Here is a 26,330-nt window from a genome sequence, read left to right as displayed (position 1 = left end):
ACAATCTCCCAAGACAACCCGTCACCTAGAAAACACACAGTCCAAAGTCCTACACAGGACACATGCCTTTTTTGGGAACAAATACATCAGAATACATCTGGGTGTGAATCTCTACGGACTGATGTTTTTTTTTCAAAGCCTCCTTGGAGATGCCAGTATGATGCAGGGTTAAAAAGTTACCTAGATAATTCAGAACAAGTTTCCGTTTTTTCCAAAGATGAACCTGAAATCAAAACACAGAATTTAAAAATTGTCTCGTAGAACTTGCAGACCCCTGAGGCTCATTCATGCAAGAAGCTGCAGAAACGCATTCTGTCCTCTCACGGAAAACATTTGACGGTTGTAAGCTGAAGAGCAATTTGATCACCCTAAGTAATAATGGTAACGAATAATAATAATAAATAGTAAGTCTGGGAATAGTCGTAATCGTGAATACAGAGAGCACAGAGCTATTAGGAGGAAGTTGTGCTACGAGGGTTTTGCAATAATCTAGGTGTTAAATGCTACCGATATAAAGATAGATGAGCCATGGAGAAGTCATCATGGAGCTCTTCCAGGAGGAAAGAGAGACGATCATAGTACCTGGGCAGTTAGGCGTGGGGGTGGGGGGGAATGAATCAGGTATGATGGCATCATGCCACAGAGGAGCCAGGCAGACCACTCAACTTGGGGACATAAACCACGTTGTTCTTTATTTCTTTAAGTATCAAAAGTATTCTACCACCTAAGCACGTCTCTTATTAGGTACTAACTGGACAGAGAGGGAAAATGAGTCCTTCAGACACAGTATGGATTTTTTAAAAAGCTGAAAACTTGAATGGTGAATTCAAATAGGCGTCGTGTATTTTGCCAAAGGCTTATGGAGCTAAATGCAGCTAATGGTTCATTAGAACAGTGAGGTTTGCAAATTCGTCAGTAGCACAGTCCACTTGATTGATTGTGAGAAAGAGATGGCCAAGGTATATGGACTCCCTTTATTTTTCTTTTTTAAGTTTTTTAATGTCTATTTCTTTTGAGAGAGAGACAGAGTGTGAGCAGGGGAGGGGCAGAGAGGGAGGGAGACACAGAATCTGAAGCAGATCCAGACTCGGAGCTGTCAGCACAGAGCCCAACGGGGGGCTCGAACTCACGGAATGCAAGATCATGACCTGAGCTGAAGTCGGACGCTTAACCGACTGAGCCACCCAGGTGCCCCTGGACTCCCTTTAGAAAGAGCGTACTACAAGAGTCTCCAGTGACCTTGACCGTTCTCACCGCAGCCATATCTGCAACCACATTTTCACGTTACCACGTTACAAAATGAGAACGCTGGGTCATCTAAGAGAAAGTTAGATGGCAGCTGGTATCTGTGGCATAAATTACCACAGGTCACAGCTTTCATACAGCAGAACATTTTGGGGCCGTGTGTGGACTGCTTTCTTTAGTGGTTGACTTTAAATTAGTGTAGGTAAGTTTGCAGTGGTGTAATAAGAATCTGTGAGCCCATCCCACAAAACAAAAGCTAGAAGTTTTGCGGGACGCTGTGTATGATTTTTCCACCTACCTGCTTACTCCAACCAAGGTAATAGCTTCCTCCACCTCCTGTTCGCCATCGCCTGGCTTTTCTTGTTACGTAATTTTGTTGCAAGTTGCTCATTACAGAAAATAGGTATCACACTGTGGATGACCTTTTCTGGACTTTTCACTTAGTATGATTTTGCTAAGACTCAGCCATATTGTTACCTGTTTGGTTCATTCACACGCAGCTGTAACTTACACCTCCTCTCTTCCCTGGTTAGTTGCGTGTTCCTGAGCTGGACCACACCTTGTGGCAGTCAGCCGTGACACCTGCTTTTCGCGGGTGTATTTGTGATCCCTTACTTACATGTTTAAACTTTATAATCACACTACCAAGTTTCGCTTAATGAGCCCTGTTGGAAATGACGCAGCCTTTTTGAGATCCCGACACCAAGAAACATTAAAAATGCCCCTTTTTCAAGGATATTTTGGCACTTTGTGTCCGTTGTCCCTTGTCCCAATAATAATGTAAAACACATTACTGTTCATTGTTGGGAGATCACGGCCTTTGTTCTCACGAGGTCACAGGTCAGCCGAGCGCATCTCAGCTGGATCGACTCTTGTCGGCGGGGCTCAGCCTGACATCTGCGACCACACGATGGGTTACCTGGGGTCAGGTGGGCTGGGGCTGACCCAGCCGGACTCCTCCCGGCTCCTCCTCCCTGCATAGACTAGCCCAGTCTTGCCATGATGGCAGGAGTCCGAAAGAGGAAGTGGAAATGGCCACACCTCATGCTTTTCCCGTGGCTCTCTCCGTGGACCTGCTGGCCAGAACCAGAGCCCGAGGGGGGAGGTGCCCCAACTAGAAGTGTGGGTTGGAGGTCGCTGCCACCAAGGCAATTAGTTGGCCACACGTTTTTTTTAAATCAGGTATTCTCATTTACCTTGTGAAACTACTCTCTATTCATTCTGAGTCAGCAATAAGCAAATATATTACAGATGATGGAAGCCAGGTTTTCCACTGTGGAGAAGGGTGTTACAGACACAGAAACAGTGAAAGGAGGAAGAAACCCTGTGTTTGGGGATTTGTATTTGAGGAAGCGTGGGAACTGAGGGATGGCATTAACAGATATCTACATCTGTTCCCTACCCCTGTTCTCTGGGAAGGCCTGGAATCCATGACCTCGTTCCTGGTTTCTATATCCCATTCTCCACTAAAAAGGACCAAGGTTCCCTGGCGAAATGGCCAATTCCATGGCTGGGGCAGAGAACGTCCAAGAATAGCCAGGAAAATCGTGCGTGCCAAATGGTAAAGTGTTCAGAGGATGATGGGGAGGAAACAGGTCAACGTGAAGGCGTTCCCACTGGCTAAAACTGGTGTAATATGAATGTCAAGATGATGATATTGGAGGATTACAAGTATTAAATACAGTTAGAGTCTGTGAGCCCATCTGGGGAAGTTTTTGTTTTAGTAGCAAGCCATCTGGTAAATGTAGAAGGAATGATAGAATTTGAAAACCACCATTTGTCAGCCATCATGATAATAATTGTTTCGGATAAGAAACGTCAATGGATACTCAAAGCAATGGGTGAAAGTTTCACAAGTGACGGAACACGAAGTCTCAGAATATATCTCAGCGGATGTATATTTATGGCAACAAGTGAAAGGATGACCTTCAGCAGAAATACCTAGCAGATAGCACCTTAACCGAGTAGTAAAAAGTGACTGTCGGCTGTGAGTCTGTAATGGACACAATGGGCTTCTGAAAAGGATGCCCTGGGAAAGGACACAGCACAACTGCTGCGGTATTCCTTCCAGAAGGGTACCGAGCGAGTCTAATCATGAGAAAGCACAGCAAACCTGGTCACTGGTATCCTGCAGAGTAATCAGCCAGCTCCCTTCGAAGACGTCAGTGTTGCGAAAGAGAAGAGTAGAGACCGAGCTGGAAAGGGGGCTAGAGGGGGCGTGCCAGTAACACAGTGCATTACGCTGGGTTTCCATTTGCTCCTAAGGACATTATTGGGACAATTCAGAAACTGAATAAGGCCTGTTGTGTCTGTAGATTAGATAGCAGTATTGTATCAATGTCAGTTTCCTGATTTTAACAATTGGACCGTGATTGTGCGGGAGAATTTCTTACTTTCAGAAAATACACATTGAAATCTTAGTAAACGTGCATCACGTGCACCAGGCACGCTGAAAGGGTTTTGGGGAAAAATACACATATGTGCCTAAGGAGGAAAGGGGAAAGAAAGCAAAAAGCGAGAATCAACTGTCGTGAAATGTCAAAATCTCTGTGAAGGGTCTTCATAAACTATTTGTACTATTCTTTTCATGTTCACATTGGATCTCAGTATTTTAAAAAGTGGTGGATCCGCAATATATAAATATATAATTTCCCGTTTCTCTTAAATATACTGAAGACATAAATTAACCAATTTAACACCACATGACGTGAGAAAACTATGTAATACCTGTGTTACTCTATTTAAATTGGCAGCTGTATTAACCTGAAGAGTGGGATTTTGGTCAGACCAATTTAGGTAGCACCCCACGTCTTGGCCTTTTCTACTTTTGGAGTGAAGAGACTTTGTGTAAGTAGGTGAGGTTGATCTTTCCCCAGATCCCGAAGCCATGTTGTTGTTGTTGTTTGTTTTTCTGTTTTTTGTTTGTTTGGTTTCTGCCAGAGGCATCCAGTGGGCATTAGCTGCTGTCCGCCTTTGATAAGTCATCACTGGAATACTATGCTTTAGTAAATCATAATCTGAATAGAGTTAATGTCTTATCTATCATATCCTAAGATGTTTATGTCATTGTTGTATGACATTGTTTATGTCATCGTTGTCATTGTTGGGAACGTAAGAGGAATTTTTAAGTTGTATTCTGGTTCCATCCCCCCATTGGAGACACAGCGTGACTGCGTAATGAAGTCCTGAGACCTTTTTTTAATCCCAAATTACAAAAGCTACATGAGGAGAGACTCACAGCAAAAGAAAATAATCATTGTCATTTGATGATACTTGAATGAAAAGTCCCTCTTTTGGGGTTAAGCGTGTATGCCCTGCGTACACAAAGGAGTCAGAAGCAGACAGGTTGGGGGTTGGTTACAAAACCCGGAGCCAGATGGATTCGGGTTCAAATCCCGACTCTGGGTATCTGCCAAATGAAGGCTTTGATTTCTGCAGCTGGCGTGTGGCTGTGGCTGGACAAGGTGTGACCTCCAGGAATACAGCATTGCCATTATGGTTACAGTTTCCATTTTCTGGATGGAGACGTGATCCGAGCAAAGGAGTTGCTTTCTGATCTCACGTGTTAAAAACAATTACATGGAGAAGAAACCTTCTTCTTTGGGTTAGCATCTAAGTGTGTGATCGCCCATGATTCTCTTTCACTTAACTGGAATTTTCTTGGCAATTCTGCACGTAGAATTCTCTCTCCCCTGAAATCTTATTAGCGTTTTTTCCCCATGAGACAACCAAAGAAATAAAGCAAAAAGCATTTTAATTAACTCAGATTTAACACATTTTCCTTATCTGCCATTGCTGCAGGTACCAGATGAACAGAATTGCTCTGTGTGTTCAGAAATCTGTGAGTTGATCAAAGGGAGGAGACTGCAGGAAATTCAAAGCAAAAATTCATTTAGCTCTCGTTGGGCCACATGCATGAGCAAAGACCACTTATCCTTTCAAATGTCTTAAAATTCCTGTTTTTCTATCTGAATCTTATATTCTTTAGAATTATCTTGAGTTGCTAAATTAGGAGACAGTGCAGCTGGCTGGCTCTGTGTTTCTTGCGGTCTCCCATCTTACCAGTGGGGAAATAGGACACTCTGTATGGCACACTGGTAATTCTTCGAATTAAATTGAAAGGTGCATGCATAGGTGTGTGTGTGTGTAATTTGGTTGATTTCCAATAGAAAAGATTTAACGTTTTGAAGTACCTTTACTCTTTAATATAAGTGAAACAAGAAAAATTGCTTAGTACCCCTTTCAACTGGCTATTTTAATATTGGGAGAATAATTATTCAAGTCACCAAGAAGCCTTTAGCAGGGGTCTACTCTTTGAAAAGACATATTTTCAGAGTGTAATTGAGAACACACTAAGCCTTTTTTGATCTTGCCTCAAAAAAAAAAAAAAAAAATCTATGACACTCCCCCAGAACGTCTACATGTAGACATATCTCCTTTAGCTTAAGGTATATTTGCTTCTGTTTTAAAAATTCTTTTAATGTTTATTTATTTTTGAGAGAGAGAGAGAGAGAGAGAGAGAGAGAGAGAGAGCGAGCATGAGCAGGGGCAGGGAAGAGAGAAAGAGGGAGACACAGAATCCGAAGCAGGCTCCAGGCTCTGAGCTCTCAGCACAGAGCCCGACGCGGGGCTCGAACTCCCGGACCGCGAGATCATAACCTGAGCTGAAGCCAGACGCTCGACCGACTGAGCCACCCAGGCGCCCCTAATTGCCTCATGGAAGTGAAAATCAGAACGTGCAATGGACAGAGAGGCAACATTTACGGGACTAAACGTGGAAGTGTGGGAGACCAGAATATGGCTGCTGCAGACTGCTGTCCTGTGTCTTCTTTGCTTTCCTGCCTCCGTTTCACTTCCGTCTTACCCGGTGGTTTTGTTTTGTTTTGTTTTTGCCTCTTTTATTTTATAAATACAAGATTCTCAACTCCATAAAGTCCAAAATACTTTCGTGGAAAGTGATTGTGCTGAGTTTTGATGGCGCGCCCCTCCTGGGGGGCCACGAGGAGCTCATCCAGCCGCCCTGCAGGACGGGGTTTGTCCCATGTGCTTTTGAGGGGACTTCGGCATCCGAAGCTTGGCTTTGAGGGGACTTCGGCATCAGAATGCTTGGAGGTTGGATTTGTACAGCACACGCCCATCGGCACTTACACTTACTTGACCCCCAGTCAAGGTGCTTATTACATGGTGATTTGAATAAATCCAGCTCAACACGGTCAGTTCCCGGTAGCATATGTGAGGTGCTTGAGGTCGGTGGGGAAGGACGCGTTGTGAAGTCAGCCTTCCTCCGTCTTCGTGCCTGTAGCAGACTCCGCCAGGAGGGATGTTTTGTGCGTGTTGACAGTGTACTTGTGCTTACGTTCACTGACTTCGTGTTGAACACCCCAACGTCACGGCGTGTTTGGGGATAGCTTCGAAGCGAAGGCTTTAAACTCCCGCCGCCTGGGTCCCCAGTCCGGACTCCACCACTTACCATAAAGTTCTGAGCAGACGACCCACATTGGCCCATCGAAATCCCTCTCCCTCCCTAGTTGGTCCTCTCCTTCTCCTCTGCCCTTTGAGACAACAGGATTTGGGAGGTGGGGGGCACGTTTAGCGCCATCTATCTGTATCTATTTGTGTACTTCTGTCTGTCTATCTTTATCTCTGTCTCCCCCTCACCACTCCATTTCACACCTGCGCACACACGTGCACACACACACACACACACACACACACCTCTAACACAGCATGACTTAACGACACATCATTGAAAGACCTGCTCAGAGGCATCCTGTCTCACTTAGTGTTGGTAACGATGTGGGAGTCTGTGTCCTGAGCGCTCGTATTTCTAGAAAGGCCTCAAGATCTTTTGCTTTAGGACAGAACTACCTTCGTTGGCCAATGACCGCCACACTCCACCCTCGTTCTCTAATACTTAGCAGCGTAGCTGGAGGGATGTCTGGTTGTCCGTCCTTTTCAAAGCTTGGAGCCTGGGGCAGTTGCCCTAGTTTGCTGGGTCCCCAGGAAGGCTCCTCATTTACATGACGCAGCCACACGGAGGTTTGAAATTAGAGGGGTTTCGTCTTTGTTGTGGTTCCGGGACGATGGATGTTCACAAAGTTTTGTAAGAATGTGTGGGAGAGAAAATTAATAGCACTGCTCGATACTCTGTGCCTCTAGAGAAGGCTGCCTATCTGATGAACAAATTCTTTAGCATATCTGTTGTGGATAATGGTAATTAATCTGATTGAACACTTTTTTGTGTTTTCCTCTTAATATGAATTTTCCAGTGTGCCCCTTTGTGCCCAGGAAGTAGGTTTGAATTTACTTCTTTTTTTCCTGTTGTCGCACCATTTAGGGGATGTTTGTGGTAACATCATGAGGTATCCTCTCTCTGCCTCACTTCTCAGCTGGGTCGCGGTGCCGTACATTGAGGATTTCCTTGGGTGGATTCGCATATTTAATTAATACAGGCAATTAATTCTAAGCTACTCTGAGGCGGCCAGCCGCCACCTGGATATTTTTGCAATCTGACCAAAATGCATCATTTAATTCAAAACTCTAATGGGCCTTTTCATAGCAAGTGGATACATCGATTATGCACTCTCTTGTATTTTATTTGAATTCGGAAAAGTCTTTTTTGTGTGATGGAGTCGGGGTGAAGGATGCACGGAGCCAGTTGGGATGTCAGAGGAGGCAGGAAGAGAGGGAGGAGTCTGCCTTTTCCGGGACCAGGAAGAGCAGGGATGAGAAGCATCTGTGGAAAAGCCAGCTGGCCCCGGATGCTGGTGGAGGAGGGATCCAGCTGATGCCATCCCCCAGGCCCCGCGTCCAAACCCAGGGTCACAGGCAAGCCTCCCCTTCCCTCGCACTTCAGAAAACCATAGCTTCGATGGTACCAGGTGGTCTCTCAATTAGGAGTCGGTCTGCGAAACGTGACACAGAAAGTGAACAGAAAATAGACGCCCCGTGTAAGCCTGGATCGTACGACGAGAGGAGAGGTCTGGACTCCACGGAACTCCAGAAGGTTGATTTTCAGGTCATAACTCCTGGAAACAAGAAAGTACCAGAAAATCTTAATTTACAGCATTTCAAAAACACACACCCGAACATCCTGTGTGGGAAGTGCGGCTCCTGAAACACGCCTGGCACGTCGCAGGCTTGTTGACTCGTCTCACAAATATTCAGCGTTTAGTGTTCTGCTAAGAAGATGGACTCTCCCCTCGTGAGCCACTCAGAATGTCCCCTGGCTGCGGACCTTTGCGGTACTGAGGCAGGAGCGGTGTCAACGGGTGGGAGGCAGCAGCCTGGACTCCGTATCGCAGCCCTTCCTTACGAGAGTGCTCGTACCTGCTTGGTGCTCCTACTACTGGGGGGGTCCCGAGACCCAGGATAAACAGGACCGTGCTTCTCCAGACTTCTGGGCCAGAGGATCATGCCCTCCTGGTCTACAGGAGGCGATAAATTCTGACTCAGCGCGCGGGAGGCCACGTAGGTCAGGACACCGTCAAAATGTGATTTGTAACTTGGCGATTGCTACAGTCTTTGCCGCTCAAACTCTGCCTCTTTCTGATGCAAACCCCATTAGTATGTCATGGGGGTGACCCGAGGCCTTAACGGAAAATCGACAAATGGCGTGCGAGCGAAACCCAAGTAAGATTTAGTCTGATGGGGCGTCGGGCGGCTCAGTCGGTGGGGCGCCCGACTTCGGCTCAGGTCATGATCTCACGGTTCGTGAGTTCGAGCCCCGCGTCCGGCTCCGTGCTGACGGCTCGGAGCCTGGAGCCTGCTTCGGATTCTGTGTCTCCCTCTGTCTCTGCCCCTCCGCCACTGGCCCTCCGTGTCTCTCAAAAGTAAATAAATATTAGAAAAAAAAAAAGATTCAGTTTGTTGTCCTTCAGATGCCGTTGCGTTCTGTAGTCCCTCCTGGCCTTTCCTACCGCTCATTGAGGCCCATTCAGAGAAATGACAGCCGTTGTTGAAAATGACTTATTTTCACCACATACTTGTGTTTAGCACCATCTAGGTGTTACGCGCTTTGCTGAGAGTTGGACACGTAAGGATGCGTGACCTCAACTCCCTGCTCTCGGGGTAGCTGCAGAGACAAGCAGGTCACACGGGCACCGTCCGGGGACTGAATTCGATGCCCTGGGGCACGGGCGGAATTGGTGGATGAACCTGGCACGGAAGCAGGCTTTCCCGGGAAGAAGGTGCCAGCAGTTGTAAAGAGTTAGTTGTAGCTCGTTAGCTGCAAAATGGGAATTTTTACCATGTGAATTGGAAAAGCTGCATCAGCTCGAGAACTGGATTTGAATGAACTGCGTTTCGAACAGTAACAATTAATAACAATACCGCAACAGTGTAGAGCTAAAAACTCTATGGGCTGTGTCCACCTGGGAGAGCGGTGCTTCCCTTGTAAAGAGGCACTTTGTGCTTAGTTTGTCACAACAGTGGACAATGAAGGATGTGTAAGAATCATGGGTGCTGGGTATCAGCCTGTTGACAGTTAAATTTAAAAGGTGTTTATTTTTTACCAAAAGATACATATAAAAATTATATTTGTTTAGGGATGTTTAGGATTTATCTTTGCTTGGGAGTGTCAGGCTTTTCGAAGGACACATCTAGGTTAATAAAACTTCAGAGGGGCGCCTGGGTGGCTCAGTCGGTTAAGCGTCCGACTTCGGCTCAGGTCACGATCTCGCGGTCCGTGGGTTCGAGCCCCGCGTCGGGCTCTGTGCTGACGGCTCAGAGCCTGGAGCCTGTTTCAGATTCTGTGTCTCCCTCTTTCTCTGACCCTCCCCTGTTCATGCTCTCTCTCTGTCTCAAAAATAAATAAATGTTAAAAAAAATAAATAAAACTTCGGAAGGACACATAGGATTTTACAGCTGTTCTGAATGTCCCTACCATCAGACCCTCCATTTTGCCATTAAAATGTTACTTTTTTAAAATTTTCTTTTAATGTCCATTTTATTTTTGAGAGAGACAGAGACAGAACGTGAGCAGGGGAGGGGCGGAGAAAGAGGGAGGCACAGAATCCGAAGCAGACTCCGGGCTCCGAGCTGACAGCACAGAGCCGGATGCAGGGCTCGAACTCACGAACCGCGAGATCATGACCTGAGCCGAAGTCGGATGCCCAGCCGACGGAGCCACCCAGGCGCCTCTATTAAAATGTATTTCTTAGCCAGATGTTTCATTGAACTATAACTTACACACAGTAAAATTCACCCCTTCTAGTCGTACAGGCCACTTTTCGGCAGATGTCACCTGTCGCATAGCCATGATCACCATCAGGATACAGAACGTGTGTGTCACATGAGGATGTTACCTGGAGCTCCTCGGGCGTCTGCCCCTCTGCCACCTCCCTGTGCGGCAGTCCCTGATATGTCTTCTGCCTCTGCAGTTCCTGTCATATAGATGGACTGATGCCGAGTGCCGTCGGGGTGTCCTGGCTCCCTCACTTAGCACTTGCTTTGCTAGTGCCGCGCGTGCCGTTGTGTGTGTCCATAGTTTTCTTGCTGAGTGGTTTCCCGTTGTATGGAGATTCTGTGATGTAATGCCAGCTCTCTGTGTGGCCAGTGGCTGATGCGTCGTTTTAGCCGTTCTAGCATATGTGCCTTGATGTTACCTTTGTGGTTGTATTTGCATTCCCCCAAATGACTTTCCTGTGCTCACAAGCTCTCACACCCCCGTCTGTAGTTAGCTGTCTCTTTGCATCGTTTGCCCCTCTCGTAGTGGATTTTTCTTCTCATCGTTAAATCGTAAAACTTGTATCTATGTAATATTTATCTTATGTAGAATACATAATGTTTACCAGGTACACATTTTGCACATAACTTCTCCCAGTCTGAGATTTATCTTTTCTGCTTTTGAAATACGTTTCAGAGAAATTTTTAATTTTGATGAGGTCCAGTTTATCATTTTTTGTTTCTTTTATGGTTCATGCTTTTTGTGGTATATCGAAGAAATCTTTACCTAATCTTTGTCATGAAAATTTTCTCCTGTGTTTTCTAGAAGTTTTATAGGCTTTACCTTTGGATCTGTGATCCATTTTGAGTTTTTGTTTTTTTTGATGTGTGGATACCTTTTGGCTCAAGTACCATTTGCTGGAAAGACAAATTTTCATATTTTCATTTTTTCATTTTCATATTTTGACCATATGTGAATGGGTTGAAAATCAACTGACTGGATATGTATGGGGTTATTTCTGGACCCTGTATTTTGTTCCATACGTGTATATGACTACTTACATGCTAATACCAAATTATCTTGATTACCGTAGCTTGGTCGTGAAATCAGGTATTATGGAATTTCCAGCTTTTGTTTTTCTTTTTTCCAAATTATTTTAGCTATCCTCAGCTCTAGGCCCTGTGTTCTATGTATACATTAAAGAATCATATTGTCTGTGTTAGCCAAAAAAAATGCTGCTGAGTTTGATGGGGATTGCTTTGTTTCTATGTGGGAAACTATGAAGAATTGACAACTTCATAATATTGAGTCTCCCAACTCAGTGTTCTTTAACTTTTCTTATCAGTGTTTTTTGGTTTTCTGCATACAAATCTTGCATATATTTTGTTTGATTCATTCATAAGAACTTTGTATTTTTTGATGTCGGAAATTTTACAATTTAGTTTCCAAATGTTTATGCTAGTACATTAAAAATGCAGTTGATTTTTGAACGAGATCATTGATTTATAAACTTATTAAAATATAAATATGGACAGAAAACATTGTTTAAAATGCAATTTTTGATGAGTTTACAGAAAAACTGTCATGCTATTGAAGAAGAATATAATTCCTAAAATGCATAATAGTTGTGACACCCCTCGACCGAATTATTTTTCACTCTCCTCCATAATTAATCAGAACTAGTATTCTCTTAGAATCTGAGAGTGTTGATAATACTCGAGAACATCGCTTCTCTGATCCTGAAATCCTTCCTCTGTCAAAGGGGGTATTTCCCCCCCCAAGGTTTGTGAGGTTAAATGTGATTAAATGCAGAGCACTTAGCACTCAGCAATGTTCCCTTTCCCTCACCTTCCTTTCCTGTTGAATGCCACGTTAGTGTCCTAGGTTGACGTGACAGATTACCACAAACAGCAGACATCTGTGCCTTCACAATTGCCCAGGCCTGTAGTTCAACGTCAAAGTGTCGGCCATGTCGGTTCCTTTCAGAGGCTGGGAGAGGATTCTGTTCCCGGCCTGTCTCCCAGCTTCTGGTGTCTCCCCACGATCCCCGCGTCCCCTGCTTGTAGCCGCAGTACTCAGTGTCTGCCTGGTCCTCACTCGGCCTTCCTCTTGGTCCCAGATATTTTGTTCCTTTCTCCTACAAGGACACCCTAAATCCATGACCTGATCCCAAGATCTTTAACTTAATTACATCTGCAAAGACCGTCTTTCCAAATAAAGTTACATTCACAGGTACCCAGGGTTAGGGCTTGAACGTAACTATTCCTGGACACTCCTCAGCCCAGTACGAATGTCCAGACAAAGGTGTGTCTAAATAAGGGCATTGCTTCGTGTTAAATGTACACTCATGTACAACACAGGTAAACCATACGGAAAAGATACACTTTAGACGCATGATGGTTTTACATTTGTACGTCATCTGACATATGTACGGATGACTCTCTTTTCTATTCTACGTTTTAGAAACCTTTCATGTTTGGTAGATTTTGTAGAGTAGAACTCGTGATCAGTTTTAGGGTAACAGGGTTTTTACCAAGTATATATCCACGTTGTAGATTACTCTCTTAACTTTGAGGTCGGGGTGAATAATCGGCTTCTGCTGGCTGATTTTATTAGGCATGTTATTTTAAAAGGAAAAAGGAAAAGGCGAGTTTAAATGAGAGGAGAAAGCGTTTTCAGTGGTGTTATTTGTGTGTGTGCTTCCTTACTCTCATGTGAAGGGAAACAAACATCCAAATGAAGAGAGCAAAGTGAAGAAATAGCGTTTCCATGGCAACAGTTCTATCACGCTTGTGCTTCCTTCGTAATTTCTGTAGCGCGTTGGATCATCTCACTTGACACCTGCAGAGAACTCAGACTGGGAAAACAACACGTCGATACCTGGTATGTCCCTTCAGTAAAAATTCTGGAAAGGTTTCTGCAAGTAAAAAATAGTTTAAACTGATCACACTAAAGGCGAATTTCAGATTTTAAGGAAAAGAAAGTTTTGATTTATTTAAGCTTTCTCTTAATTTTTCAAATAGTACTTATTGTTTTTTACTTTTACCCCTAAAGATGGATATTTACCACGTAGTTCCAATTAACTTCCAGACACCATATTACCACATTCATGTTATTTCTATTCCTTGTAACACACTTGAGTTCGAAGGATTATTAGTTCTATTTATAGAAAAGGGATCCAAATCTCACAACTCAAAAAATGTTATTTATTCCTTCTACAAATGTTTATTAACCCAGAGACTACACTGAGTGTCTAGCATACAGCAGGGAATAAGAATGAGCTAGAAGTGGGCAGGGCCAGGATTCAAACCCACGTCTGAGTTGGCTCTAAAATCTCCCTTCGACCTCTGCTGAATCTCACTCTGCCGGTGAGACTCTGTGTGTGTGTTAAACGTGTATGTGTAAATAAATATACGTGCTTCTGTGTGACTGTGTGATATATGTGTTAGTTCCTTATCGTGAATTCTTTGAAAGGAATTGCTGTTTTGTGTTACAACAGAGCAGGGATCCTTTCTCCTGTCAGAACTTGCTTTTGACCATACATGACACGTGCGTCACAGCCCTTGGTAGGAGCAGGTAGTGTTTGTATTAAACATGTTAAATTGAAATAAGTTAGGTATGCCAGCTGCTCTTCGCATAGTGTTTTCTAAGCGATTCCTGCTGTTCTTAGTGGGAGGGGGAGCATGGGGCTGGGGAACCGTCCGGTCCTCCTTCCCGAGACACACCCCTGCCCCTGTCCCTTCCGCGCCCTCTGCTCGCCACCAGGACTCTTGCCTGGTGCCGCGTCTGTCTTGTCTGTCTCTAACTGTTGCTGGTGGCTGCCTTCACCTGTCACCTCCCGCAGGTACCTCCCGAGGGAAACCGAACACGTGCACTTGTGCCTTTGCCCTCCTGGCCCCTCCAGCCCCCTCCCCCTCTTCCTCTGGAACTAAAGCCTTGGAAAAAGCCCTCCCCACTCACCACCTTTCTCCTCTCCTGTTGATTCGTCACCACCTTGGTCCCCTTCTCTCCGTTTCTCCTCCAAGTGCTGTCTCCAGAGACTTGGCCAGGCGCGTGTCCCCGGATCCCTCCTTGCCCACGTGTTCATCTTGTGTCTGATGAGGCTGGACGTTGGTTCACATTTCTTACCCACTTCCCGTATGTGTCTGTATTGCCCGCCGATCACGTTTGCCTGCTTCTTTGTTAGCGCTGCCCCATTTCGTTTAGATTATTTAATGGGGAAAGTACATAATTTCCTCACTCTTTGACCAGCATCCATCCGGTGGAATGAAGACGCTAACACAGTGTCGCTGGTGAAGGCCAGCAGCGGGTGTGCGACCCCCGTGCGGTGGGGGGCCTTGTGCAATAACACAGGTGCCATTTTCCGGGAGCCTCATTCCCCGAAACAGGACCCCTTCTTCCTCCTTTCCAGGAATCCTTTCCCAGCAGCAGAAATCCAGTTATGAGGCAAACACGTAATCCACACGTGGTGGTGTTTGCTGCTGTGGTAGGTGACGTGGAGCCCCCTGGGGACCCCCGTCCGGCTCCGGTGTGGCGTCTACACTGTGGATATCGTGGGCTCCTGGCGGGCTGGGCTCCGGAGAAGCATCCTGCCTCCCTTCTTCTTCTGTGGTCCGTGAATCTTCCTCCCTCATAACTGTCTCTGTCTTGCCTCTTCCCGCACGTGCAAATCTCCCTGATCTCTGTCGTGTGACAGAGGACAAGCCTCGGGAATTTGGGGCCATTGTTTCATCCGCATTTATGGATTCCTCAGATTTTACATTGAGCATGTGTTGTGTTGGGTCTCAGCATCACGTCTCGTTTGATCTCTCTGGATTATGCAAGCGTTTATAAAATCCCGCTCTGTTGACTATATGCACTTCTCATTCTGTACCTTCTATTCCAAACTATGTACCAAATAACTGATGTGGCACACAAAAAGCTTACTTTTATGTGGATGTAGTTTTAGTTTTATAGATGACTGCACTTATGTCGCAAGATATAAATAATTTCTCTTCAGTTTATAGCGATTACAGCTATTTAACCCATTTTCATAGGAACAGTATACCCATCTGGAGCATTTTTGTAATAAGCTAACTGCAGTCTAAAAGCTCTTTGGGCAGCGATCAGTTTCTGCAGGAAGGAATTGCCATCTCATTTAAATTAAGTGAGTAAATAAAATGACCACAAATTTCAAACTACACATTTGTGAGAAAAACAGACACAGCAAAAAGTGAACTTTCAGTTATTTTGCATAGTGTTTTTACCCAACTATCTGAAGGACAAGAGAGAACAAAATAACGTCTCCTCAGAGGAAAATTTGTACTTTGTAAATGGGATCTCCACTTCTTAGTATTCTTTCTGAAAACTCTTGCAGTAGAAAAAGCACCGACTTTTTCCTCAAAGGCATCATTAGGAAATTGTTCTCCTACTTCAGTTCAGTGGACTGAGATTTTTAAGAGAAGCTCACCATTCCAGACTTCATAGCAAGGGGGTATCTGGTCAATTAAATCATAAGCATATAAGCCAAATAACAGAAGAAAGTATGACTTAAAGTCCTAGCCTGGAAAATTACAATGAAGACCGATATTCTGTCTCATAAATTACTTCGCTGTGTTTCTGCCAGTGAATAAGAACATCGAAATTAATGTAGCCTGTCTCGTTAGTAAAGATCACGATGTCGCTCAAGGGAATGTTTTCTAACAGTAGCATCGTCAGTTTCTTGAGTGATCCCTTGTAGTAAAATTAGCAAAATAAACTCTTGTGGGCTGGTCTTTCCTTAGGAGTTGTTATTAATCGGAAGATCCTAGGTTTTGTGGATTGCTGCTGGGTTCTGCCATGTTGTCGCCACTCAGAACTGGGAGGTAGGTCCAGGGGGCGCTTGGAAATTAACGTGGTTCATTCACAAGCATGCTGGCTTCAGCCACAAGGAGTGAATACTGATACATGCTTCTCAGCTAAGTGAATGAAGCCCGGCCGCATGGTGACAGAGCGTATGGTTCTGTTTAGATGGAACGTACAGAACCCGTAAATCCATGAAGACAGACACAGACTGGTGGTTGCCAGAGGCTAGGAGGCTGGGGGCCAGGGAGCAGAGCAAATGCCGAATGTGCCCAGGGTCTTCTTTTCGAGAGGCGATAATACCTCGGAACTGGATGGAGGTGGTGGTTGTAACCACGGCGTGACTGTATTGATTGCCACTGGATTGGTCGCTTTAAGAGTTAATTTTATGTTACGGGGATTTAAGTCCAGTTTAAAATTTATACAAAAATGTTTAAAAGATTTTTTAAACAAACAAAAAAAAAGCCCATGACTATTTGTATACTTGCGCCATGTTTGATTACACTCTCTAGGTGCAAGAATAGTGCTTATAAGGGGCGCCTGGGTGGCGCAGTCGGTTAAGCGTCCGACTTCAGCCAGGTCACGATCTCGCGGTCCGTGAGTTTGAGCCCCGCGTCGGGCTCTGGGCTGATGGCTCAGAGCCTGGAGCCTGTTTCCGATTCTGTGTCTCCCTCTCTCTCTGCCCCTCCCCCGTTCATGCTCTGTCTCTCTCTGTCCCAAAAATAAATAAACGTTGAAAAAAAAAAATTAAAAAAAAAAAAAAAAAGAATAGTGCTTATAATATCTGGCAGGCATTTTTATTCACTAAATGTCAGTAATAGAACTATGGGTTGTCCCGGGAGTCGCCATTGTAGGGGAGGAAAGCTCTTCTCGTTTCCCCTTCTAGGTTCTTTGCCTGGTCTAATAATCAGACAGAAGACAAATTAACAAGAGGAAAACAAATTTAATTCGGTATATGTGGAGGCCCATAAAAACATGAGATGCGAACAAGTGACCGAGGAAGGCAGCTGTTACACCTTTTGGACGAGGAAACGGTAAATTCGCGAAGAATTGACAAGTCCAAGAAGTTTGGGTGAAGGCTAGCAAATGCGTAAAGAAGCAACAAGGTTTCCGTGTACAGTCTTCTCAGCCCCGAATCCCATATCTCTGGTGATGGGGATGCCGTCTATCCTCTTTGTACAGGGAGGGTCCCTTTCACGTGAGAGATTCAGTTCCTGCTTCACGGGGACAAAGGAGGGTCAGGGTGTTTTTCTTACTCTGGCTCTTTCTTAAGTAACTTTAATTAAAAATAATCAGTATGTCAAAGTGGCAGATTTGGGGGTAGAATAGTCCGCTCCCCTTCATCCTGCCACCCTTTAATATTTTGACCTGGGACTTTCCTCATATACCTCTGTTATCTCACTGTATAATTGCCTGTCTTGAATTTTCAGTCTTCCCAAGAACCTTTGTATTCACTTCTACTTAAGTTATTACCGTGATGTTGGCAGCTCGCCTTTGGAATAGCTCCTAAGGTGGAATCGTTTTGGAAAGCCTGGTCACATGCTGGCTTTCCTCCTACACATCATTAATGAACGTGTCAACTAGAAAGGTCACTCACCGTGATGCCCAAAGCCCCCCGCTGATCATTTGAGCGGCATCTGATATATTGCCTTTAATTATTGCCCTGTCCTTGTCAACTAATTCTCAGTTCATGTTGGAGGCCTTGTGGTCAATACAATTAAAATTAATTTTTCCCGTTTTATGGTAGTGGGATGCTATTTAATGCCGTCCTGGCGATACCTGAATACCAAACTTTTTTTTTTTTTTTTGGCTGCTCCTGGGCCTGTACTTCTGTTTCATTATGACGATAGCTCATGACAGCGGTTTCCGTAATAACGGAGAGCTGGGTTTTCGCTTGCCGACCACCCTGTGCCGGCTGTCCCCGTTCCTGGCTTTCATCTGTAGCCTGTTGGGCCGCTCGTTAGTACCTCTCGGGCCTGACGAAGTAACAAGGGCAAACCCAGCTTCTGCTTGTGTGGCCTGGCGCGCGGCCCATTTTCTGTCTAAAAACTGCTCTGGGGGATGGGGGTGTAGAGCAGTGGTGGTGAATTAAATGGGCGTCTGGTTCCCCTGATGCCGACACCTACGGTTACAGTTAGAGTCTCAGACGTGGGGGCACTGCTGGTTACATGTGCCCCCAAGGGTGGGCACTGGGGGCGCTTGGAGGGGTGGCCGTTTGCCTTCAGGACTCTGGCGCAGGTGAACAGACACTGAGTACTCCCCCACCTAGGGTTCTGGAAGCTGTAGTCAACCCAGGGGGCCACACGCAAGGCTGGCTGCCTCCCAGCGGGACGGGCGCACCACCTTCTCCTTTATCCTGGGGACAGAGCGCCCAGAGAGCCCAGCACGATGGGCGCAGGAACCAGAACGTCCACGGCCTCTGTCTAGGGTCCCTTCCAAAGGCACAGCCTCTGTCTAGTGTCGCCTTCCATCAGCACGGCTGGTTTTCTTTCTCATCCTGGACCCGGAATCTTCAGTGGGCCTTCGGGGTCGCTCCAGCACTCAGCTACCTCTCTGACTAATGACTCTCTCACCCGTGCCCTCCCTCCTAGGTCTTTCCCCAGCTCCCTGCCCTCATCTCAAGCTTGCTCGTGGCCTTGCTGAGGTCGTTAGGAGAAGACAAGAGGGCATAAGCGGCCGTCTTCAGGCTGTCCGATCTGCCTGATGTGGTCCCAAGCCAGAAATTCCTGTTCTTCGGGCTCCACTGCCCCTCAGGCACAAGGATCTGGGTGCTGGGTTACCCTTGTTCTGTAGTTTCTTCATTTTCCTCCCCACCCTGGAGTATTCTCATCAACATGTAAATACGCCCAGTAACTTCCATAGTAAAACACTTGGTCTTGTGGCCCTTTCATCCACGATGGTGTGGCCCTCTTCCCTGGAAGAACCCCTTCCTGAGGGAGCTCTCAGGATCTAGCTCTCCCCATCTCCTTCACGCCAGCTGACTCCTGGACCTCCTCCGAGGAACCTTTCTTTCTTCACCGCACCCACGCGCGACTCCTGCCCAAGTCACCGACGACCTCCGTCTTGCCAAATCTCGCCTTGAATTCTCAGCCCTCTTCCTAACCTCTCAGGACTGTGGGACCCTCTGCTCTTCAGGAAACGTCTGCTTCCTTTGGCTTCTAGAGCCAAATGTGATTTCTTTATTTCCCTCCATACAGTACCCACAGGTTTTCACTGGGGACTCCTCCACATAGGGGGTCCAGGAAGCTATAGTCGTCCTCGAAAGTGTGGCCCAGATTATTCATGTGTATCTTGGGAGACTGAAATAAGGCCGTGCTTCTCAATCCCTGTCACTCACCAAGCAGATTTACCTGAGCTACATACTAGAGTCATTTTGGCCACCTGTTAGTGGACGTTATGCGTTTAACCTGACCGGTCACCTTCACCTCGTGACCTTGGCATTTCAGCTAAAGGATGCTGTATCGCTGCCCTATTCTCTTAACTTCCTCCAGGACCTAAACTCATCTATTGAGTTGGTTGCCAGGGTTTTTAGAGCCTCACAAAGCCATGGAAAGTTCCAGTGCACATGGAAATGTGAAACTTCCACACATGCCTTTCTAGGAGTAGCTCTACATCGAAATATGTAAAAATCAAGCAATTAACAGTATATTCTCGCTGTTCTTTTGGAAATTCTGCGGCATGAGTTTTTCAAAAGCAGTGGAGCTTGAATCATGGTGAAGAGCTGGGTGCCCGGAAAGGTTTTTGCATTTCTCGTGAAACTTACTGACCACCTAGAGAAAGAGCCAAGCCGTGTTGTTGTGCCTCGCGTCCATGAAGAGAACCTGAGACCAGGCACTTAAGAGTCATTACATAATGAGGCTTTGACAGTGGAGACCTCGCCATATGTAAACTCCTACGGCTTATCTCCAATCAGCGAGATTGTTTTCCGTCATTCCTGGCTTCGGACGCCAAGGGATAGCAGGTGGCAGGGCTTGAGCAGAGATCTCTGTTTCTGTTTTACCCCAACTGCCCATCTGTTGCTCTCACTTGATGCAGTTGTTCCTGGTAGAATACAGCTTACAGCCCTGGCTCCGGGATATTTATAGAACATTTCTCTTAACAGCCTTTCGCTCTCAACTTTTGAGGAGGTGGGTCAGAAGGGGAGTGATTAAACAGGGAGTGAAGAATGGGCCTCTCGGATAAGACAAGGTCCTTGTCCGCATGTTGCTGGTGCTCTGGGGAAGTCATCTGCTCCCCCCACACCGCTCAGGTCTGTGAAAGCCACTCCTGTCACAGGCTCTGTTGTCCTTGCGGTGACAGAGGGAAAGGTCCCGCTTTGCCGTTTGGCTTTTCTTTGCGTTGTTTGGCACACTGAGCCTCAGTGGCTGACCTCTTTTCCTTGGAACCTTCTCACGCCTCTGCTTCCGTGGCAGTGTGATCGGCCGGTGGTATCTCCCTCTCCTTCCGCCCAGCCCCCAACTCTCTACAACTTTCTCCCGGATCAGGGGTCCCCCCGTGTTTCTCCCACCCCTCAACCACATCCTGGGCCAAGCTGCTGCTTCTGGACATCATCTGCTGTCCGTAAGCACAACTTTGTGTCCAAAATCTCCTGGTTTCCCGCTGTGCAGTCCTACCTTACGTTCTGTTCAGTGCATCTTGTCTTTCTGCCAGTTACGTGGTGACTTAAAATAAATGTGGAGGCAACATCATTATTTGTGTTCCTTTTCGTCCTTTCCGCTCCTCTGTTCAGACAGTCCCTGAAAATGCCCAACCTGGGATTTACTTTGAGGCTTAAATTCATTCCACCACTAATCTTACTCTCGGGGTGAAAAATGGTATAATTTTGTCTTATCGGGGCTTCTTCAGCATAATCCAAGTTCATAATTATTTGAAATATTTATTTTGCTCCTATTTTCTGACATCCATTTCCATTGATTTCATTTTTATAGTGGTGTAAACATAAACCACTTCTAAGGGGTCCTGACAATTAAAGCGGCTTCCTCACCTTCAGTTGTATTGTGGGTTTTCTTGAAAAAATATTTAGGGTTCTTTCATTAAAGTATTTTAGTACTTAAGATGTGGTTTTCTTATGATACTTAAAAGGATTCATTTTCGGGGTGCCTGGGTAGCTCAGTAGGTTAAGCATTCGACTTTGGCTCAGGTCATGATCTCGCAGCTCGTGAGTTCGAGCCCCATGTTGGGCTGTGTGCTGACATCTCGGAGCCTGGAGCCTGCTTTGGATTCTGTGTCTCCCTCTCTCTGCCCCTCCCCCACTTGCATTGTGTCTCTCTCTCTCTCTCTCTAAACTAAGTAAACGTTAAAAAAAAATTAAAAAAAAAATTAAATGATTCATTTTCCGGTCCAGAAGCATTTGATGAATCAGTTTAAATAGGGTTAGTTCTCCTCCACAAATAGACTAGGACATTCTCCTTTCAAGGTATATTTGGACATATGCTGGTAACACGGGTCGTCGATCATTCAGGCCCATTAAATCTGCATCCTGTTTGGAGGTGTCCACAGTATGCTCTTTCTCGTGCTTTACATTAAAAATCCGGTTCCAACCCTTGTAGGGTGACCAGATGTTCTGGTTTCCCTGAAATGCAGGGTGTTGCCATGAGGTTAGACTGTTGGTTTTCACGAAGGTGGGATTCGGCCACACAAACCAACTAGTTAGATTGTCCTTGGAATGCAACCGTTGGCAACTTACCCAGATTAAAAGCACCCTAAGGATTTACTCCTTGGATCACTTACATTTAAATCTGTACATGTGAATATCAACCATGTTGTTAACTCAGAACGTATTTATTCTAATTATACAAGGATAATCCGTCTAGAGGCGCCTGGGTGGCTCAGTCGGTTAAGCTCCAACTTTGGCTCAGGTCACGATCCCCCAGTTCGTGGGTTCACGCCCCACGTCGGGCTCCGTGCTGACAGTTCAGAGCCTGGAGCCTGCTTCGGATTCTGTGTCTCCCTCACTTTCTGCCCCTCCCCTGCTCGTACTTTCTCTCTTTCTCAAAAATAAATAATAAAACGTTAAATTTTTTTTTAAAAAAACAAAGGTAATCTGACTATGTATAATTTAGTCATACCTACCTTAAATATTTTATATAAAAAATAAAAAGTCACACTTTTTCTGCATCACCTTATTAATAAATGTGGGACTTGGTCCATTTATTCATTCATATAATCTATATCTATAAAGCAGGTACTCTTTGCCTTGTACAAAATACCGAATACCAAAGATAACATTACGAACAAGATCATTGTCGCTTTGGAAAATCCCAGCACCTGCTAGATTTTCGTTAGTAACTTGGGCCCCTTTCCAGGTTTTCACAGTCCCCAAACATTTGTAGAATTGCCATCTGGTTGGCCCGGAGAAGCCCACTTCTTATTCCCTGGAGGTTAAGTATGTGACAGTGTTCCATTCCGCTGACTCATCTCTAGGAGTTAACTTCCTGTGCCCGCATTGCTGTTGTTCGTGGTCCTGTGAGCCCAGTCAGTATCTGTTTACAGCTGTCAAACTGTGCTGGGAGACTAAGCCCGCACCAGGAAGGAATTTGGGCACGGCGCCACCCGCCGAGGGTCAAGGCAAGAGCAGACCGCAGACTTCACCTTGATGTTCGCCCTGAGAACTGCTTTGGTTAGCTGGGTCACCTCGCCACTGAATGACTCATCTTTGAGGAGGGGACAGATTCTCCTGTTTGCCTGGCTGCAGCTCCAAGTACCGGTTGAGCAGCAAAAACTGTTGCACATCCAGCACCGGGATAGTGGCTGACACACAGTAGCTGCTTGATAAAATTTTCTCCCAGAGATTCTGCCATGTTGTTGCGGTCAGCAGCTCAGATCGGGCGCGGGAGACCATCCCCTGCACTGATGTTCTATATGTCACGAGTCAGCACCGAATGGAATATTTTTTTTTGAATCATTTACTTGGCATTTTTTTCCAGCTCGTCTGACTTCTAACTTTTAAAGGCTCAGACTATCACATTTCCTTGTGTCTCTGCATGACATAGGGCAGTGGCTGGACTCTTGAAAAAATATATTGAATTTTTAGTGATGTTGATGCATGCAAGACATTGATACTTTCTGACTGACAGACTCACTGGATCTCTAGACTTGACATGGGTTTGAAGGGAGAATATGCGAATTAATGTAATTGTAAATGGGGGCGCCTGGGTGGCTCAGTCGGTTAAGCGACCGACTTAGGCTCAGGTCATGATCTCACAGTTTGTGAGTTCAAGCCCCGCGTCGGGCTCGGTGCCGACAGCTCGGAGCCTGGAGCCTGCCTCGGATTCTGTGTCTCCCCCTCTCTCTGCCCCTCCCCTGCTCACGCTCTGTGTCTCTCTGTCTCTCAATAATAAATAAATGTTAAAAAAAATTTAAATGAATTTTCCTCTTCATCTCAAGGTCCTTGCAACAAAGGGCTAGTAGAGTAAGATTTTAGAATCCCCCCCACCCCTTCCCGCTCACATGCATTCTCTCTCTCTCTCTCTCTCTCTCTGAAAAATAAACATTTTTTTTTTAAAGGGCAACATTTGGGGCGCCTGGGTGGCGCAGTCGGTTAAGCGTCCGACTTCAGCCAGGTCACGATCTCGCGGTCCGTGAGTTCGAGCCCCGCATCGGGCTCTGGGCTGATGGCTCAGAACCTGGAGCCTGTTTCCAATTCTGTGTCTCCCTCTCTCTCTGCCCCTCCCCCGTTTATGCTCTGTCGCTCTCTGTCCCAAAAATAAATAAATTAAAAATAAATAAATAAATAAATAAATAAATAAATAAAGGGCAACATTTAATGCCTGCAGTGAAGAGGAATTCATACATGCAGACACCCGTTTCTTTTTCTTTTGGGGAGTGGGTTTTCCCCTAGGAACAAGAGAAATTTTACGACCTGGTGCTTTAGGAAAAAAATGGAGGCTGTGTGCTCTCCAAATCTCAGTCATCAGTCTTCTGGTTTAACTGCAGCAGAATGCATTACTGCCTTCTCGAAATGCATGCTCATCGACAATAGTGATTTCCTTTTAGGTAAAACGGGCATTTACGTGGACGTTAGGTGAAACCAAGGGATTAATGGATTTCTTTAAATGGCTTGTCATCTTAAACAGGGTTAGGTCAGCTTCCTCAAGTGGCGTGCTTTATCCTGATTTCTAACCGGAAGAAGGAAAATGAAGATTTGTTCCTCGTTTTCCAGGTAGTACATTCCCCGTAGTCGATAATTCCCAACAGCAGACGCTGTAGAAGTTGTATGTTAGCAGCCTGAACTGTAGGAGGAGAGGAGGTTTGTTGTCCAGAATCGGTGTCGGTCATTTTAGACATATTGCGAGTGCGCTCAGTGGCTTGTTTTTTCTTTTAAAAATACCCCCCGTAATAAGATTCATTCCTTCATTTGCACCAACACGTTACACGTCCATCCTTTCTGTGCTCACTTGATCACAAGTCTTTCCCCTGGCTCTGCCAGGCTGTGCTCCCCTCGAGGTCTGGAAATGACTCGCACACGTCCACGTTTGTGAGAGTGTGGCTCAGTGCTTATTCTGTGGGTGTTCAGTAAATAATTGTTGACCCTCTTCTGTCCACTGCTCCTCTGTTGTCCTTTCTGCCAGGTGGTGTTTAAGTTCCATAGATTTTGTTTTCGTTTTGTTTGCAGAGCAGCGGGGTCATTTATCCGCATTTGGCAAGCATTCCTTTAAGCAGGGGGGGAGCCCAGGTCACCAGTCATATGCAAATTCAAGATGAGACTCTCCGTCTTCCTTACAAGGCTTACTCACGTCCAGTAGCAAGAATCCGAGTTGGTGACATTTTGTGACAATTCTTACTGGTAGCTAGGACTCAAATGTGTCGCATCAAGGAGGTTGAAATCAGAAAGACCTGACGTCAGCAGGCCGGCAGGTCGGTTTTTTCACATTGTGGGTCAGGATACCTTGGTGAGATGATTAGTGGGACCTGTCTAAATGTATTTTCTTAAGTAATAAAATATACTTTTTCGAAGTAATAGCCTGGGAAAGGGTAAAACATTTCATATTATTTCAAGAATTTTTTCGTTTCGGAAAAATAGACTTACGTGTGTGAGTGTGCACGTGTGTGTGCGTGTGATGTGAAACTGAGTCGCAATCTAAAATGTAGATTGTCAGGGCACCTGGGAGGCAAAGCGTCTGACTTCAACTTGGTCATGATCTTGTGGTTCATGAGTTCGAGCCTGCCTCGGGTCTGTGCTGACAGCTCTCAGCCTGCAGCCTGCTTCGGATTCTGTGTCTCCTTCTCTCTCTGCCCCTCCCCCGCTATCTTTCTCTTAAAAATAAACATTAAAAAAAAAAGTAGATTGTCGTCAAGAAAGAGTTTAAAGAACACTAAGCTTTGGATATCTGAATGTTTCATTATTCTGAGCCTTGAATGTCTCATCTGTAAAATGCGGTTGGTGACTATTTTGAGGATTTATTCTGAGGATTAAAGGCAGTCATATGTGAAGGCACATTGCATAGCATCTAATTTACTTGATAGACATGCAAAAGATGTAACCTTTTCCTAAAACTAATCCATTTAAAATTTAATCGACAAGGATCTGTTCAAGTGCACACAGGACTGAGTCAGGATTTCGATCCAGGAAACTAATTGTTAAAATCCTATCTGATTTGAAAGACAGTGATGTTAAAAATTAATCAGGAAGGACACTGCTTAATTCATCCACTCTGCTTATTGATTTCTCTTGGAGATCATTGCTTTTTAGCTCAATAAAAGTATTTTTAATTTATCAACCCATTTACTCAAGTAATATTTTTAGAAGCTAGACTATGTCCAGAGGAACATGACAGAAATTTTTACATGGGTCCAAACTTATGCTGTGAGAAACAGCTAAAAGAATTAAGTTAAAACTTAAGTGACATTGGTTTCATGTATTCAAAGGATTATTTCATGCCAGAGAAATCACATTAATTACATATGTTCTTGGAAGAAGGAAACTTGAAGACCTATTTATTGGAAGTTATGGAATAGTAGAGTTCAGTTCAAAATCAGAAACAGAATTATTCTTGAGACTGGTCTTGGGTCACTGTAGCTACTTTGGAAGGGATGTTCCTCCAAGAAGGCAAGGTGGGTATGTTGGGATGTGATATCGTGCAAACTACCTTTTAGTTTA

The 26,330-nt window shown here is 45.3% G+C and overlaps 1 protein-coding gene across 3 annotated transcripts in view; it reads left to right on the top strand.

The window, feature by feature from the left end:
- Positions 1–26,330, top strand: part of PDGFD (platelet derived growth factor D) — a 219,727-nt gene that overhangs the window by 82,196 nt on the left and 111,201 nt on the right. The gene's annotated exons all lie outside the window — the stretch shown is intronic.

Source organism: Leopardus geoffroyi, chromosome D1 (genome assembly GCF_018350155.1).
Source record: "Leopardus geoffroyi isolate Oge1 chromosome D1, O.geoffroyi_Oge1_pat1.0, whole genome shotgun sequence".
NCBI classification, from domain to species: domain Eukaryota; kingdom Metazoa; phylum Chordata; class Mammalia; order Carnivora; family Felidae; genus Leopardus; species Leopardus geoffroyi.
The sequence above is the reverse complement of the archived record's forward strand: the minus strand, read 5'-3'. Positions and strand labels throughout refer to the sequence as shown.